At 41.2% G+C, this 17,471-nt stretch overlaps 1 protein-coding gene across 2 annotated transcripts in view; it reads right to left on the bottom strand.

Annotated features, from left to right (window-relative positions):
- Positions 1-17,250, bottom strand: part of ELOVL7 (ELOVL fatty acid elongase 7) — a 32,190-nt gene extending 14,940 nt beyond the window's left edge. Inside the window, exon 1 of one of the 2 annotated variants that reach the window (XM_065861577.2) lies at positions 17,108-17,250. The gene's annotated coding sequence lies outside the window, so the exon portion shown is untranslated. Of the gene's footprint in view, positions 1-11,126; positions 11,146-17,107 lie in introns of those variants that run through there. The other variant, XM_071802165.1, reaches the window with a different exon arrangement.
- Positions 17,251-17,471: the final 221 nt, after the last annotated feature.

The raw sequence follows: 17,471 nt of genomic DNA, 5'->3' as shown, positions 1-17,471 counted from the left end.
GACTGTGACAGCCAGGCAACTCAGCTGTAAGTAACTCATGCTGGGTAGAAGTGTTAAAAATCTGTATTTTTAAAATAATTATTTTATTAAAATAGATTTACTACAATAAGTTAACCTTAAAATCCAGTATTCTTCCTATTTCAGTTTCATGAGAACAGAGACAAGGCAATGCAAACAGAAGGTACCTGGTCCAGTAGTTATAATGATATTCTACCAAAGCATACAGACACTTTATGCAGTGTATGGATCAATATTTCAGTAAATATATTCACTGAATACAACTAATCACATTATGTTTAATCAGTTGTTCAGTAAGATTACCAATATCACTGCCAGTTAGTTTTCCTGTTCTCATCTGACAAGGATATTACTGGAACTCGGACTGGCTAGCTCAACATGCTGATCAAAACTTCAGATAAATAAGTAACCTGCTGCTTCAAAACATGCTCTCAAAAATCCAGAAAATTCTGTGTGGATGTGGGCTCAAAATGAATTACCATTTATTATGGACTTACGGGTCTTGACTGACTTTTTTTCCCTCTTACAGTGCAAACTTCTCAACCTGACAACTGCAACCTCACAAATCGTTCATTCATTACATTTACCGATTTGATTTGTTTACATCACTTCAATTTTGCATTAGACAAACATGCTGTCAATGTTTAAACAGCAAGTCTTATGCCTCCTAGGCACTGGGACCAAAAGCAAGCTTTTTCTCTGGAACCAAGCTATTCGCAGTAGATTGCTTCTGCTCGTAAGTAGAAATGCAGAAGATGAAAACAGTGGATCCTCATGCTTCCCAGCCCCTGCTGTACTGATGGAGAGGCATTTGTCCCACCTCTCCTGACCTCAACACTCGCAGTCCTTCTCCCTGTAAAACACTTCACAAGAGCTAAGACAGCGGAGGTTCTTATCCTTCAAAGTTACTTTTCTGTTTATAACCACGGTAGTTGTTAAACTTATTCTGAAAACTTCTGTAGTTTAGTTATTATCCCTGAGAGAAGGATGCATTAGCCATGGAGCAGCCACAGCCTCACCACACAAACATACTGACCGGTCAATTACTCTAAATCTGAAAGTAAGTAAAGTACAATAAGTTAAAATTAATTATTTTGATAGTAAGAGTAATGTCTGCAAGAAGGACAATGCTTTTCAGAACTTTTCTACTCTTAAAATTTATTTTAAAATAAACTTTCATATATAACACTACTTTCAATGTGCTTTACAATTCTACTGATTTTCTTAAATAGATACTTGGTTTTGTCAGTCCATTTCTACGAACAATTTTTTGTATTAAATATGTTTACAGGATTTTTTGTTTGTTAACTAGCTACAAGTAGGGTTAATGGCAGCGTGGAAGGTACTTTGTGTTAGCCTTCCTTCACACACTAATTCATGTTCAAGGCTTGTTTCTTTTTTTTTTTTTTTTTTAAAATGGAAGAGTAAAAAAATCCCACATACATGAAAACAATTTGTATTCCAGAAAAACAAACAAACAAACAAACACACACATACCACCAACCAACAAACACACATTTTTGAAAGACTGCTTTTTTACAGTACAACCATATTGTTAAGAAGTAATCTGGTAATACTTCAACCATAATACAATCTTCCAAAACATTTGGCAGTTCTGAAGTCTACAGAGTTTATCCTCTAAATATGAGACTGGAAATATTTGGCCTGAAAGGATGAAGACTTGGGGGTAGAGAAGGCCATTTGTTACCTACATAGCTTTAGTTCTTCATGATGTAAACTCGTGCACATTATGCATTTGTATAGCCACAATTCAGTCAGAAAAATACACATTTAGTTTACATACCTGCTAATGTACTTACAGAATGAGCACATAAGCACTTATATTTCCAATGTTAAACTTTCTGCTTGTATCAAAATTAAAATATGCAACTAAAATGCAGTAGTGATATGGAGTTAGGTTGTCTAGATTGCAGTAAACTCTCTCAAAATTAGGGAACTTACACTAGCAGACTGGTTTTCAAAATTAGATTATTTTAAATAACATATTGGAAGCAATTTACATAACTTACAAATGCAGTCATATACGTTCAGTCTACCCAGCTTGATGAATTCCTAAGGAATGCAGAGGCAGCCCTCTCAAGCACATGCATTCAGAACACAAGCACTGAAATAATCTCAAAAACATATGGAAGGTACTCAGTTCTCAGAAAGAAATAAGTGTTGTGGTTTTTTTATTTAAAAATGTCAGTGGAAGTAATACTGTGCACGTAGGTTCAACCCAGCTGTATTAATATAATTTCTGAAGGTATCTTTAAACAGATGTGTCTTCATTATAAAAATGGGGTGTAGGCGAGGCAACAGAGGGGAAGGGCTGTGTTAAAAGAGCAAAGTAATTTGCTGGCCTCTGGTCCCTGTCAGCTTGGCAAAGACCTGAAGAAGCCCAGTAGCTGCAGCTGAGTTAAGGCATACAGCTTGGCAGAATCATTTTCAAGTTGGACCATTACCTTTACTGGAGAGGCAAGGGTAGATGATAAGACATTTACATTAGCCAAAAATGCCACAAATACCACAGCAAGCCATATGAGAATGCCTCATTATGACAAGTATAGGTAATAAGTTGTTGCAAGTGCTCAAGTTCGGCTAGCACACAAAACTGCTAGTGATTCTTGAAATGGGAATTACTGGTATGCCTCAAACATTCCTTATTTTTAAATGAGAACAAGAAGTTTCTCACAGTCCTTTGCTTAACCCACATGAAAGATACTTGCCATTCTTGATGCTTATTTATTCCCCCTACATAGTTTTAAAATATTTAAACAGATAAAGATTTACTTTTAAATTGTAATTTTTACAAGTGTTTTATGTTGATGGCTACTGAACAAAAGAAGCAAACAAAAGGACTTAACAGAAAACCAAGCAAAATGAAACAATCTAATGTTAAGCTCTGTCACTGCAGAAAACAAATTCTAAAGCTCAGGGGGAACTTAAAACACTTAAAATTAAGAATTTGCATTGGAGAGCAAAGCTAATTATTACACAGACAAACAAGCTACTTTTACAGGAACCTGTTAGCAAAAGACTGGAAAATTTGGCAATACAATACAAACTTCAATGGGATAACTTCCAGCCAAGGCAGATCCCAAAAGTGAAAGATCTGGAGCATAACCCCCCGGCCCAGCAAGCAGGTAATGACAAGAGGACTCTCCATCCTGCAGAGCCCACTGGAAGATGGAGAGAGCCTGCAGAAAGCATTGGCCCATATAAGTCTGATTTCAAAATTGCAGTTTAAGAAATTACTGTAATACTGGTTTACATATTCAGGTACAATTATGAAACTTCGATGTTTCAGAATCACTTGGTATACTGTTGTTAATCCTGTTCTTGAAGTAGAGAAGGTAATCAACTCAAGGTGTTTCACAGATGGTATCTTAAGCTTTAGCTGGGAAACACCAGCTCTGCCCTTCCTATTTCCCAAGGCTGTGTGCTTACATAATTTGCAGTTATTTTAACTACATTACTCCCTAATGTCACATTGCAAACAAATACAAATTGCCCATTACATTACATGGATTACTCATCTACATTCAGCAATAAAGTTTTAAACTTTAGCCAGGTGTCAACTGTTGTTACAGATTTCCCTGTGAGGCGTTTCCATCACTTGCCCATTCTTTATGCTCTCAACTACCCAAGACCAATTTTTATTTTGTTCCATAACTGCCTGTAAATCGTTAGAAGAACTGATACTGCAGACTTCACAGCAAGGAACTGTTTCAGGGGTACAGCCCTGTTTTGTGCTCAGCTCCCAGCTAGAATCACATGGGCATTCTTCTGGTCCATGTACAGCGATCCAGCCACTGGCGACAGCCGAACAGGGAAGCACCAGTGTGCAGTCCCATAGCATCATTGCCGACTGTTCTGGTCCTCAGGAAGCTGCAGAGTAAGTCACAGGAGCTCACTGATCCAACTGAAAGTCTAATGTTTTGAGAAAAAAGTTCTTTTTCAGTCAACTCAGACCTGAAAAGCTGAATGGGCTCGTGCAAAGGAAACATTGAGACACACGATGCCACAGGCACGGACAAAAGTGGGAGTAGCAGCCCTGTCATAGATCCCCTTAAGCTGATAGTGAAATCACATAGGGAGGACACATGATCATCATGTCCAGTCCTGGATAATCACAGATGATCATGTACTAGACCTGTAGTCAAGAAGTTTGCACACTGCTTCTCAGCAAGTCATCACTTAGTCCATCACAAGCTACAAAGGGCACTCTACAAAATGAGAACTGAAGCCACAAAAATTACATCATGCTACAGAAAGGCAGGAAAAGATCTGGCATTGCGACTATTTTAAATGAATCATCTGCGGTTGCAGTGATAAATGTGAAAGTGATCCTAGGGACTAACGTCCAGCATCACATAGAAAGACACATCAAGTCCAAACAGTCCCTGCAATCACAGCCTGGAAGGAAGTTTCTGTACTAGGTTGAACCTGATTATCAGTTTAACTCATGTATAAGAAAGATTTCTGGGCAGGCCCCTGAAAAGATTCCCATTTTCATTTGGTAAGTGAACACCATGGTCATTGGTGTATCTTCCCATATTGAGTTTTCTCTCCCCATGTTGCCAATGTTTCAGAGAAAGTAAAAAACATAAGCAGGGGGAAAAGCTCCTAGAATTTTAACTTATCAGTGCCTTCATCAAAAACTCTTTACTTGAGAATTTGCATGACAGACATCTTGCAGCCAGCTAGTCTCACCTGCCTACTCCTCTGCTATGATAAGTGGCTCTTGCATTCAGCTTAAAAACAGAAGCTCTTCTCATTTGTCCCTCAGTGCATGACTTGCACTTGGCTCCTTTAAGTTTCATTCCAGTTCAGCCAGCTCACAAGTCACCTAGCCCTGCCTACATGGTGAGTCCTGTGGCATGTATCGCATGGCAACTTTCACCTCGAAGTCAAAATAAGGTTAACTTATGATGTAATTATTTTTACTGATGCAACCTCATTTCCGTTAGATAATGATATGTCATCAGCCTTATCAAAAACCTTGACAAAGTATTAATTAATATTTGAGCTATATCTGACTCAGGATAATCTCTTTACCCAAAGGCCTTAAGAGATTCTCCGTTTTCCTCCTTGCTTATTATGTAACTAGAAAATTTCCTGCAGCATTTCAATTTTTCTTTCAAGACCAGATCAGCTAAGCTTAGGGTCACTTTAAACAGGCTTTCACAAAACATGAACCAGGGGCTAGACAGCAGAAACACAATCCAGTATTTTCAGCCACACTACACAATTCATGCTAATTTATACACCCCGTGCTCCCCACTCATTCCTCTACATGTTGACATGCTGAGCTTTTACCTATTCTGGTCTTTTTTTTTCCTCTACAGCAGGGACAGTTCTGATAAATACATGTAAGAATTATTTAGAACTATGGTGTTTCTAAAGTGCATACATATTCTAGTAACCAAGCAAACCAGGATATAAAGCCGTGTGCTGAACTAGAGGGGTAAGGAGTGGTATTTACCTGCACTGAAGAGATAGCACAGTCTGGGTTTTTTATCCTCCATAGGAAGCATATTATTTTTAAGACACAATTACAGGTAAGGTCTAAAAGGGCAGAGGGAGTGCAACTGCTAACTAAATGCTTTGAATGAAAGAGATCAAAGATGTCTGACGGCATCAAAAGCTTGTATTTTGTAGGACTAAAAATGAATGGGCTTTGTGGACACATCCACAAAATGGGACTAATGACATTTAATTTCTTCTTATCGTGGTGATGAAGATTCCTTGAGTGCACACTATAGTTATTTGGATGCTTTGGTAAGACTCTTCGTCTTTCTACTAGACATCTCTTTTAAGGTGAAGCACATTGAATACAGATAAGAGCATCCTCCTATCAGTTATCAACACCTTGCCAGTACACTTGACAAAGGGCAGGCCAGAGAAGCAGACTCAGTGAAGCAGACTCAGCTAACATTTCCAAGATTGGTGATGAGTCTAAAGTTCTCCCTCCTTGTCTTCTGTGATACCATTACCTCAAGTCTGTATCATTCTTGAACCTCCAAGTAGGATGGCTTACAACTGACTCCAGTTAGGAGTACTATTTCTTATATTTACCTGCCTGATTAAAGTTACTCATGTCAAAATATAAGAAGGTGCGTGAGTGAGACTGTCCCTTCCCTTCAGCAGCAAGTTGAGTCACTGAGTTGTGTCCATCCTATCATCTATCCTCATTAACAGCTAAGTGTAAATGCATATGAGTTAATTGCATATGAGAATCTCATACATCCAATTAATTACAATAAAAGCAGCTTGCTACCAAGGAGTGCTAAACAACTTAGTCTGTGTCTACCCATCACTTAAACAGTCACAGTGGGGGACACTGCATGGAAGCTAAACAAAAAGAGAAACGCAGAGCTAGACTTCAGCTTCCAGATAAGGGTCCTTAAAACAAATGGGAGTACGATTTGTTACACAGTTAACATCTTGTTAATCTAGCCAATACTAATTGGGGGGGGGGAAGGCAGAAAAAGGCAGACAAACCTCCTTATTTCCAAAGATATCTTGTAACTAAGTAATCAATGGCAATGTACCAGTAGCTATTCAGCACTAGAGAAAAATCAGTATAGAAGAACTAGACCATAAATTTCCACCTGTGGTAGACAAAGATGGGGAGATGGTGGTGTCTTTCGTAACACAGAAATACAGCAGAAAGAAATTTCATAGGAAGGGGAGCCAAAAAGTATAAATAATTACCTTAAGAAGACAATATTCACCTTAAGAAAGAAGAGGTGAGCAAATAAAGTGAAAAATATTCCTCATAACCAAAGGAAGAAGTGTTTTTCTACAGTCACATCTAGCCTATAGCATATACTCTGCTACTGCCACTGCAGTTGCTGTGGCAAAATGACATTGCGAAGTCAATGTCATTTTATGGAATTTTTATTGCACCAGCTGTAATCTTGCTGGGTTCAGAATATTAGTAAGTAGTAACACTGATAACACCCATGCAGAGTTATAACATATTATTTTGTTCAGTCTTTAATGGAGCAATTTACAAAAACTGAACTGCTCCCACACCACTTTCTCATGCTGACGAGGGCTTATTTCCTTTACCATTGTTTCCCACCACCTTGTACTTGCTCAACCTACCCACCCTCTGGGTTCTAGCAGCAAAATAATGCATTCCTTCTGCTCCGATTCTGCTGGCATTGCATTAGGCAGGCATAAATTTCAAAGGCAGCTGACCTAGAACTGACACCCTCCCTCCCTCCCTCCCCTCCCCTCCCCTCCCCTCCTTAAGCTACCATGCAGCATAGTGGGCATGCTGTTGAGCACTGTAAATATTAGCAATTGTGTTGACCCTAGGAGGTTCTTTCAAAAGCAAGCTAGAACCAGTTGTGTCTGGCACCGTCTGCAAGGACCCATGCAGTGCAACCGTCAGCATTGGGAAGTGCGACACAGGCAGTGGCTGCACAGCGAAAGGCAATGGCAGAGCTTCATTTAGGGTGACAAAAGCCATTTTAAAGGAAATCTGTGCTAAGCCTGTTTCTAAACTGAAGTCTCAGAACACTTCCCCTACCCAAGAAAGTGTGTTTATGGTATCATAACAATTGCAGCTGCTCCCAAGTTCACCCTTGCCACATCAAGTGCTGTTGTGAATGTGCTTTTTGGAATGCTCCAGGAAGCTACTACACTGCCCCATTCTAAATATTTCCAGCCCAGACCTGATAATTTGTACAGTTGCATCTGGAGGTTCCAAATCACTGAGGGATATGCAATGAGATATAAAGGTCTTGTGTTTTTGGTTGTTTTGGTGGTGTTTAAATCAGCATTCTTCAGCATGATGGAAGGTCTAGTTAATCACTACAAAATATACTCATGATTATTAGTGTCAGGCAACCTACGAAGGTACATAATACTGTTGTTTGGAGACTCAGGACTCTCAGCCAGAACAGCTAAACAGAGCAGTAGGAATATGAATGAATTTCTAATTTTTCTGGACACTCCTGTTTTTTCCCTTGCATCACAAAGAGAATCTCCGCTAAAAAAAAAAAAAAAAATGTTTATACTCAACCAGAGTTACTGCAGACGTGAAATACAGTTTCAGAAATGGAGGTGAGGTGGAAAAGCCAGATGTTTTCCAGTAAGTGCCTATTATACTCTGTACTCAAGGGAGGAATCACAGAGGGATGGAGAACAGATGGCAAAGAAATATCTGAATGTTAGGGACAGTTGGAGGAAATGATCCTGCAGACTCACCCTGTAGTCAAAGTCACTGTCAGGGTTGCATTGTGCCTGTACCTTGAGTTCAGGGATGGCTATATGGAAATTAGTATATTGCGAAACCCTGTTTAATTCTGTTTGAAATTTGAGTACACTGTTTGCGCTACTTCTTCCATCAATAACCTTCCATAGCACCTTTCCCTTTTGAGGTGACTGTACCCCTTGGAGGGCAATCCAGTTCAACAGAAGTTGGGCACACAGTGTGAACACCAAAAAGGGAGCAACTTTGCTTTGTCTCCGTTCTAACGGCTGTTCCAGAAATGCTCTTTTCCACTTACTGTGCAGATATCCTTCTAAAGACTAAAGAAGTGTTGGACTTCCAAAGGGTTCCTGTGAAAGTCCTGGGGGTCAGGACTCAAACAGTACGGAACAGGGACATTCATAGCTGCCTACAAGCATTAGAGAGAGGAAACATCCAGTCAAGGTGTCTCAGAATAGTCAAAGTCCTATGAAGGCAAAAGAAAAAGTTGGCTCCGAGGGCAAAGCAATGCTGTGTGGGACAGTATTCAGCTAACAACCCAATCTAAAGGGCTTACATGAAAACAAAACTCTCCATCACCTAAAAACATTAACTGGCTTGATTAGCAAAAGTGTCTTACAACTTTTTTTTTAAACAAGATCTTGTTATAAAAATCCAGCTTTAAAAATACATCAGTTATTTGTTCAATTTCCAAGCAATCAACATGAAGGAATTCACATAACACAAAATGCAAAGTAGAGGCTGATATTAAGGGCAACATATATTAATAGCATTACACAGCTGTGAAGGTTGATTTCTGCTCCAGATCTAGTTAGCTAGACTTCAGTTCCTCTGTTAAGAGGAATTTTTTAAAATCTTCATTATTCTGCACTTTTCAGGAAGCTCAAGAACAGTGTACAAAGCAGCATTAAGCAGGCTGTGAGTCTGTAACAGCAGAGCTTTTTAAAATCAGCTTAAAACACCAGATAATAACTTCACAGAAGAACAGAATGAAACATCATATTAATGCACAGGTTTAATCACAGGTATGTTGTAAGGATTTTCTGTCAGTATTTTCCACTACTACAGTAGAATGCAGTTTTTACCATCCTTCCAAGCATTCAGAGACCACCCAGGATGACAAGACACTGTTGGAGTTTAAAATAGATCAGCTCAGCCAGACAGTGTGTAGAGATGCACAGTTATACGTGGCCAAGTCAACTGCACTTTTTTTTTTCCTCTTTCTAATCCTGAAAGACTGCCAAATACAAATAGCTCAAAACAAAATGTATCCCATCAACAAAGTGCATTAGGCAGTGGATGTGTCACATCAGAATAACACAGGATACAATAATACTTCCAGCACAGATGCTTGGCAGGCAGCAGAATACTCAGCCTAATAGTAATGTTCCTGTAAAACAGCAGTGTACAAGAAACAGACAAGTGTCTAATAGTCTGCTCAGTATGTAACGGCAGTAAAAGAGAAGAAAACTGGATTGTTGCCAGTACAAAGAAAGATTAGGTTTATATATAACTATGCATTTAAGTTACCTAAAAAAGTCTCAGATAGTATTTTAGCATACAGGTTTCAGCGCTTTGCAGAAGAGGTCAGTGTGTATGGTTCCTTTTCTGTATGGGGCACTCAAAGAAAACAAAACATCTTTTCCATCAGTCAGCACAGCAAAGCTGTGAACAAAACTGAAGTGCTGGGCGCCAGTTGCCATGCAAAACTACCAGGCCACACACCACTGTCCAAACCTAAAGCAAATCCACAGCCCTCATCACCCGAGCAGGCTTCCAAGCACAGTCAATGGTTTCTCTCCACTCTTTCTCTTCTACCTCACATAAATATTATTTTATGGTTCACACTCAAACCAAGGAGTTTGCTTTCACCTACACTGATTATCATATAGCTGCAGGTTCATCCAGCTGATGATATCCAAAAGCACGATGCTTTCCCACTGACTGGAATGGAGGACCGGACCTCTTCCCACTGCTGTTGTCTCAACAAGTGAGTCAAGGTCATAAAATTTCACCATCTGTAAAAGCAGCTCCCTTCCTTATCACAAAAGCCTGTCTAAATTCAATTAAGTTTTGCCCGATGCTCCAGCAGCTTGGATGAAAGTAACCAATGGCATGCAATCACACTTCCACAAAGATACGTGTAAAGTCTCTACAAGATAAAAGTGAGAACACCAAATTGCACAACTTCCACAGTTCCAGAGACGATTTTCTGTCCCATGCTTTTAAACGTAGTCCAAATGTAGTATCTAAGCTGTTCAATTTTGAAATACAGTAGCAGCCTCATTTCAACCGATTGGGAAAATCCTCAGATCAAACCAGAACTCTGCATAGTCCAGTCCCTGCTCAGCAACATTATTTCTGCAATTTCCGGATAAGCTTTCCTAAGTGATCAACTTCAGTTTATGATAAATAGTTTCAGGATAAACTGAAATTCATCTGGGGGCTTTTTCACCCAATAACATTTCAAATACTCATTAAAGGACTTGCTGAAGGGACACACAAAGAGCTCTAATAGCTCCTATGTTTTGCACTCCCTCCACCCAACATTCTCCTTTCTCCAAAATGTAAGTGTCATATTCATGGTTAGAAGTTAAAATAAGTGGACTTCCTGAACACCAGAGCTACATGTAAACCTATTTACGGCCCTGCCCTCCAGTTTATCACTTCTTAGTGTAAACATTAACTCAAGCAGACTCCGCTTTAACAACCTAACTTGGTACAGAACAAAAGGTGCTACAGAAACAATGTTGTCAGCACACAAGTAATAATGCAAGCAATCAAAGGAATTAGTATCTGTAACAAGCTTTCTGAGGAATACAGCTCACAAATAGTTTTTGTGAAAGGTTTAGTTTGAAAGTTGACAGTGAACACTGACCTTACTCCATTAGCCTCTTGGCTTTTGTACACAGTGTCTTCTACAGATCTTCATCAAAATGCATTACCATAATTTCATTAAGCTTGTCAGATCCATTCTGTACAGTTAAAGTTTCAAAAGCAAATATTTTATTTCAGTACTGAAAAGAAAAGTCACAGAACTCTAACCACAAAAGTTATTAAAGAACGTATTTAATCCAGATATTTCCAACCGTACTTCTAAACAAACAAAAAAGGGATTGTACTGGATTCTGTAAATGCAAATACTGTAAAATACATCGAAATATTCACTTGCAATGTAACTGAATCAAAGTAATTTTCACCTCTACAGGAGAAGGCAACATTACCAGCTATTACTTCTCTGAACAGACTACAGACATTTCCATGCCGCCTATCTCCATATATTTGTAATGCCACATGGTAAACAAATACTGAGTATTTACTTAATCGAATGAGCATAGCATAAATGAGCACATCTGGCCAATAACCCTGATAATCTTGATGCTTTAGCCCAGACCTTTTCACTAAAAACAATACAAAAAACATTTTACCAAAATGAAAAAAAAATTGCTCTAAAGTCTATTAAAAAAATCAGATTCATTTGACAAATACCGTATTTCAAAATTCAACTAAAAGAGAAACAATTTCCCGCCCCCCCCTCAAAAAGATCTTTTCTCCTTCACCACCACCACCATTTCTAAACCAAGGAGTTTCTCCTTCCCAGTCACCTTGCACTCTGCTAAGGTACACATGAAAAAAAATAAGCTTCAGCCATTGTTAACGATTTCCACACACTTTACTTTTGAACTGAACAGGTAAAACACAATTTAAAAAAGTAATAATAATAATAATAATCTACTTATCACTTCAAATAACTTTCCTGAAAAAAAGGGCATGGTACCAATGCAAATTATTTCCAAATCAACAAACTGATCTTTGTGTTTCAGACTCCAGCAAGATTTGTCCCCCTTTTTTTGTTAGAAAACAGAGAATAAAAGGAATAGAGTTATTCTTAGTAAGCTATGTTTTTATCTCAGACATATCCATAAAGCCAGTGTGCCATCACTGTGATAGGGGCAGTGATGCCTGGAGAAACTTAACAACTTTTGCACTGTACATACTTACTGTTCATTTGTACAGGTTTTTACAGTGCACCATACAAAGTTACCATTGTATTAACACACATTGAGTGAGGTACTGCTTTTTTTTAAAAAAAAAAAAAAAAAAGACTTTGAATAGAGGTTCCAGGCATGGAGCCCAGTGTGCAAGGCACCATATCAACATAAAAGATAATCCAAACTACAAAGAATTCACAAAACAATTAAACACACGCAGGCAGTATGTAGGAATTCATAAAGCTGATACAAGCAGCTTCTCAAGCAGAACAAGTCTGACTGTTTACAGGGTAAGTCTGCAATTCTAAGAGCACTTTTAATGGTAGCAATGTCAATTTATTCAAGCTCTCCCCTCATTACTCATACCTGCTCCCATGTCACCTGGAACAACTGTTTTTTTTCCTGGCTGCATAATAAAATGTAGTGGGAAACAGATCCAGGGTGGGGGAGCCGGCCTCACAGAAAAGAAAAGGGTATTTTTAACCCAGACCAGTTCCTCCGTGCTTCACCAAGGGTTATACCAGCACAACAGAAAGGTGACACAAGGACAAAAGCATTCAAGATGAAAGAAATGCTGGTGAAACTACATCACCAGCCTAAGTCGGTGTCAGGAGTGGAGATAAAAGTCAGTGTTCACTGCTTTTAATGTGACAAGTAATAGAGCCCTGACACAGTTTAGAGGGGCAATCTGAATACCATTGCTCCTGGCAAATAAGATGATTCATAGAGTTTATTGACACCTATATTTGTTCTCCTCATGACATCTGTGCTACTCTGCAGCGGGAAGCCAGAGCTTGCTTTAGGCTGCATAGGCTTTGTAAGTAGTTCTTAAGAGATGAGTTTTGTGTGCCAGCCCAGGATTTCAAAGTTATAAATGCTACTGAAATTCAATTCCTTAGATTCTCATCCAGAACCAAGAAAACAACCAAGATACATTTACACCTGTGGTGCTCTAAACTGTGCATTCTTACACTACTCAATTTATGAACTACTTATAGATCTTCTGTAGTTAACAACTTCAGTAATAAAATGTTTTGTGTAACCGTCATAAGCAGAGAAAACATAAATAGCAAAATACATGGAGGAAAAAAAAAATTAAAAGTCAGGATATAAATCAGACATATGTAAAGCATTTTATTACGTGAATTAAAAAAAAAACAAACAAACAAACAAAAAAACAAAACAAAACACAAACCAGAACCACACCAAAAAACTCCAAAATACCACCTATTCAACACCTCCAGTTCAATGGTCAGCATTAAACACTGAAACAAAAGACAGATAGACACCGGAGTTGCTGTAGTGTCTCCTGTCAGTGTAAGCTTATGTATTTCATTTCAGCTGAAATATTTTTTTTACTTTTTGTATTTCAAGTAAGTATCAGAAGGACAGAAAAAAATCTTAACTGCTACATCACTTGCAACTTTGCAAAACCTCTTGTAAATTGAGTATATGGCAACAAGCTACAGAAAATAAAACTATTGCATGACTTTCTGGCTTTCATTTTCGTCCCCTTTAAAGGAACTGTGTTAGAAAAAGTACAATCAAGCTTGCAAAGTGAATAATTTATTTTGTTAATGCTATGTTTTTGTTCTAATAATTTGATATTTTCAAGGAGTAAAAGGTTTACTTTTCACCATTTAGGCTGTGTTTACCCTCTATCCACTGGGCCTGGATAGTGCATGGAGGCCCCTGGACAAGCACATGGGACCTGATCCCAAGCACTGCCCAACAATGCAGAGTAACTACCCAGCCTCTAAATAATATGTAAAGCAAGTTTAAGTGAGAAGAAATATCCTAAAATTAAACCTAAACCAACTGTGAAACTGTTGTGAAATGCTTTAAATCTATCTTACGGCAACAGAAACTCCTAATGTTGAAAGAGCTTCTGTTTGAGTTTTCAAGTACTTAGCTCCTTCTCTTTCCATCTCAGGGGCAGCTTGCAAGCACAGACCAGCTTCCTCCTAAATACTCTGTCTGAAGCATCCATAAATTGCAACAGAGAAAAACATAATCAAATTTGTGAGTTCTCAAACTTAGTATGTACGTGAGCAGTGGAGAAACTGATAAAAACACTGCACCTGTGTGTGTCACCTGCTGTGACCTTGGGAAAGAAAACCAGAACAGTGAAGAGCTGAAGTGAGGGGCAGAAGAGGAGTGATAGGAATGGAGTATTTCTTCCTTTTCAGCTACGCAGGCTTTGGGAAGTAGCTTAAAGCTTCAGAAAACCACTAGCCTGAAGTCAATGAGTATTGGGCTATACAATTATTTTTATAAAGTGATGCTGTGCCACTGAAGATGACACCACCTCATCTATTCATCCTTGCCTATGTGCCACAGCTCTACTACCCATATCTTACACATGGTCATTAATCCACTGCAGGCAAAGCAAATCAGATTAGTTTAACACATAGTTGGGAACTAAACTCTCATTTTGACTGAGGCAGATCAGGGAGCTCACACCAGCCTTCACCAGGAGAATTACAGGGCAGTGGCCTCTGACAGCCATGCTGAGGCAGAGAGGCATTGGGGTGGAAGAAGTGCCACCTGAAGTCTGCAAAGTTAGATCCAGCATATGACAAACATGATTTTACAGGCAGCTAACAAAGATCCAGGAAGGGATCCTGGCTCCAATCTCCTGCACCTGAACACATCACAGAGCCGATGTCCTCCCACTTCCCTCTCAGCACACACAACTCCAGCGCTCATCGCACCGCTCACCCCTTCGCTTCGCTCTGCATCTGCCCACGCCTCCAGAAATTTGTGTGTTAAGCCACCGGACAAGGGCAGGACAGAGGAAGAGATAAGATAAGCATTAAACCAGAAGCACTGGGAAGTAGGTTCAAGAGGAAGAGCAGGAGTCCAAGGTAGGGGGAAAAAAAAGTGTTTCCCGATTTATTGCACTGAAGTGAAACAAAGCCAGGAAGGGCACAGCACAGCAAGGAGAGCACACACAGCAAACGTCGTCTAGTCATGTCACGATACAAAAATGTACCTGATTAGCTCTTTTACTGGTATGTAATTAGTTGATAGGTATTTCACAGTACTCGGTGAGCTCCATAACTAGGTAAATCCTATTTGGTGTGTATTACTTGACTAATGCCGTGGCAGTTTTCCCAACGCATTCCATGAATACTGTTCCCTGTACCATAACCTGCCTTACTCTACCAGTAAATAAATACTATTTAATGGAAAGTTGATTGACAAATTATAATGAAATACCATAAAGTTGAGTTATTCCCCACACTTGAAACAGAGGTGCTGCCTGGGAAGAGCTTAAGCCCATGTTTGGCTAAGTTTTCATATCCTCAGTCTCTGTATTTTTTCTTCGAATGTAGAAGTTCAATTGAAGCATTTTCAGAGTACATCCACACTGCCTAATGCTATGTCGATACACAACGATAACACCTCCACTATCCAAGGCAGCTCCAAGGCAGCCTGCATGCTTCCTGGGCAGCACCCCAGATGCTAAGCAGCAGAGTAAGTCAGGCAGCATGCTGTTCCCAGGCTGCTCCTGATAACCAGAAAAACTTGTTCAAACTTCTCCTACATGGCAATGTTCAGTACAGACGGGTCTGGGAAGGACCGAGTTACAATGGAGTATGGAAAAGGGTATCTATACACAGCTGCAAGGTTTCTGGTTTGTCTGAACAGCTTTTGTTAACTCATCTTGATTTCCTACACAAGTAAGCAAAGGAGTCAGTGGTCTGCAGCCTCACTATACTTTTTCAAGTATCACACAATTCTGTCCTAGTGGCAGCGACACCCAGAACCCAACCAAAATATAAATGTACTTAAAACATATTTAGAAATTGTCAACATATTTACAGTGCTCAAACAACATACGCAACGCAAAAGGCAAGTCCAAGAGGCTGGCACAATGTGGCCTCCTCAGTCACACACACAGGCACCCACCTGCTTCCTCAGCTCAAGGTCTTGCTGCTGCTGTCAGTCCTAAGGGATGGACCCAACTTGCACAGCAGCAGAAGAGACCTGTCTCTGAGGAGGAGGAAGACAGCAAGCCAGACAGCCACTCTACTTCTAACTTGCAAGACAGCCCCTGACTAGACATCATCGCTTCAGCCCTACATTTTAATATCATCTTAAGCACATGGGCCATGTGCTGGCTCCCTCCAACCTTTGCCCCTGCAGAGAAAGAAGCCTCCATTTCATTTCTTGATGCCTGGGACCACGCTTCTCTCTGGTGTGAGCTGGGGGGGAAAGGCATTTTTCAAAAATGAAATCCGTGTTGCAGCCTCCTGTGCAAGGTGGAGGTCATCCCCATGCCTCATCCTTGGTGCGAATTGTTCTTCAAGACAGGAAGATGAGGTCAGCATGTGCAGGGCATAGCCAGAAGGTCGTGGGGGGACAGGCACTGCAGGGTGCTTGGGGGAACACGTGGTGTGGGGTATAGCCTGAAAGCTTGCAAGCCAGGCAGTGTAGGCTGTGAGGTGCAGAAGGGGTACCTTGGTCACAGCCTGAGGGTTTGGTGATAAGGCACAGCAGAGTGCAGACAGCGACCAGGGATGCGGGTGCAGCCAGAGAACGGAGTGGGAACAGGCACAGCGGGGCACAGTAGGGCACAGCCGCGGGTTTGCAGGAGAGGAATTGGGGGTGCAAGCGCAACCAGGGAGCTCTGGGGGAATGCGGGCAGGAAGCGCCCCGGGGCCCACCCCCATCCCGCACAGCCCTTCCCTCTCCAGCGCGGGAGCGACTCCGTGCAAGGATGACGGGCGCACCCCTTCCCAACACCACCCGGACCCCGCGGCCGCGGAGGCCAGCGGGCAGCAGGCGGGGACCCGTCGAGTCCCCAGTACCTCCCCCGCCCCGCACTCCGAAGTTTCCCACTCCCGCCGGGACCACTCACACTGCAACGCCGCGACTCCACCTGTGCTCACGGCTGCCGAGCAGAAACTGTGCGGCCGGCGGGAGAGCGCGCAGGCGGGGGAAGCCCGTCCCGCCCGCTCCGCTCCCGCGGCCCCACCTCCCGCCGCGCTCACACCCGCGCCCAACCCGGAGGCCCTGAGTCACCGGCCCAGCCCGGCCGCTCTCACCGCCTCCCGAGGGGCGGAGACGGGGTCCGGGCGCCCTCCGATCAGCGGCGCCCAGGGGCGGGCGAGCGGCCCGCGGCTGGAGGCCGTCCTGGCGCCCCGCTGGCTGCCCCGACTACCGCGGCCGGGCTCTCCGGGGTGCCGAGGCGAGGAACAGGGGAAAGATAACCAGTGTTCGAC

This window comes from Patagioenas fasciata, chromosome Z (assembly GCF_037038585.1).
Source record: "Patagioenas fasciata isolate bPatFas1 chromosome Z, bPatFas1.hap1, whole genome shotgun sequence".
Taxonomy (NCBI): Eukaryota; Metazoa; Chordata; class Aves; order Columbiformes; family Columbidae; genus Patagioenas; species Patagioenas fasciata.
Note: the sequence above shows the minus strand (reverse complement) of the source record. Positions and strands in the feature narration are given on the sequence as shown.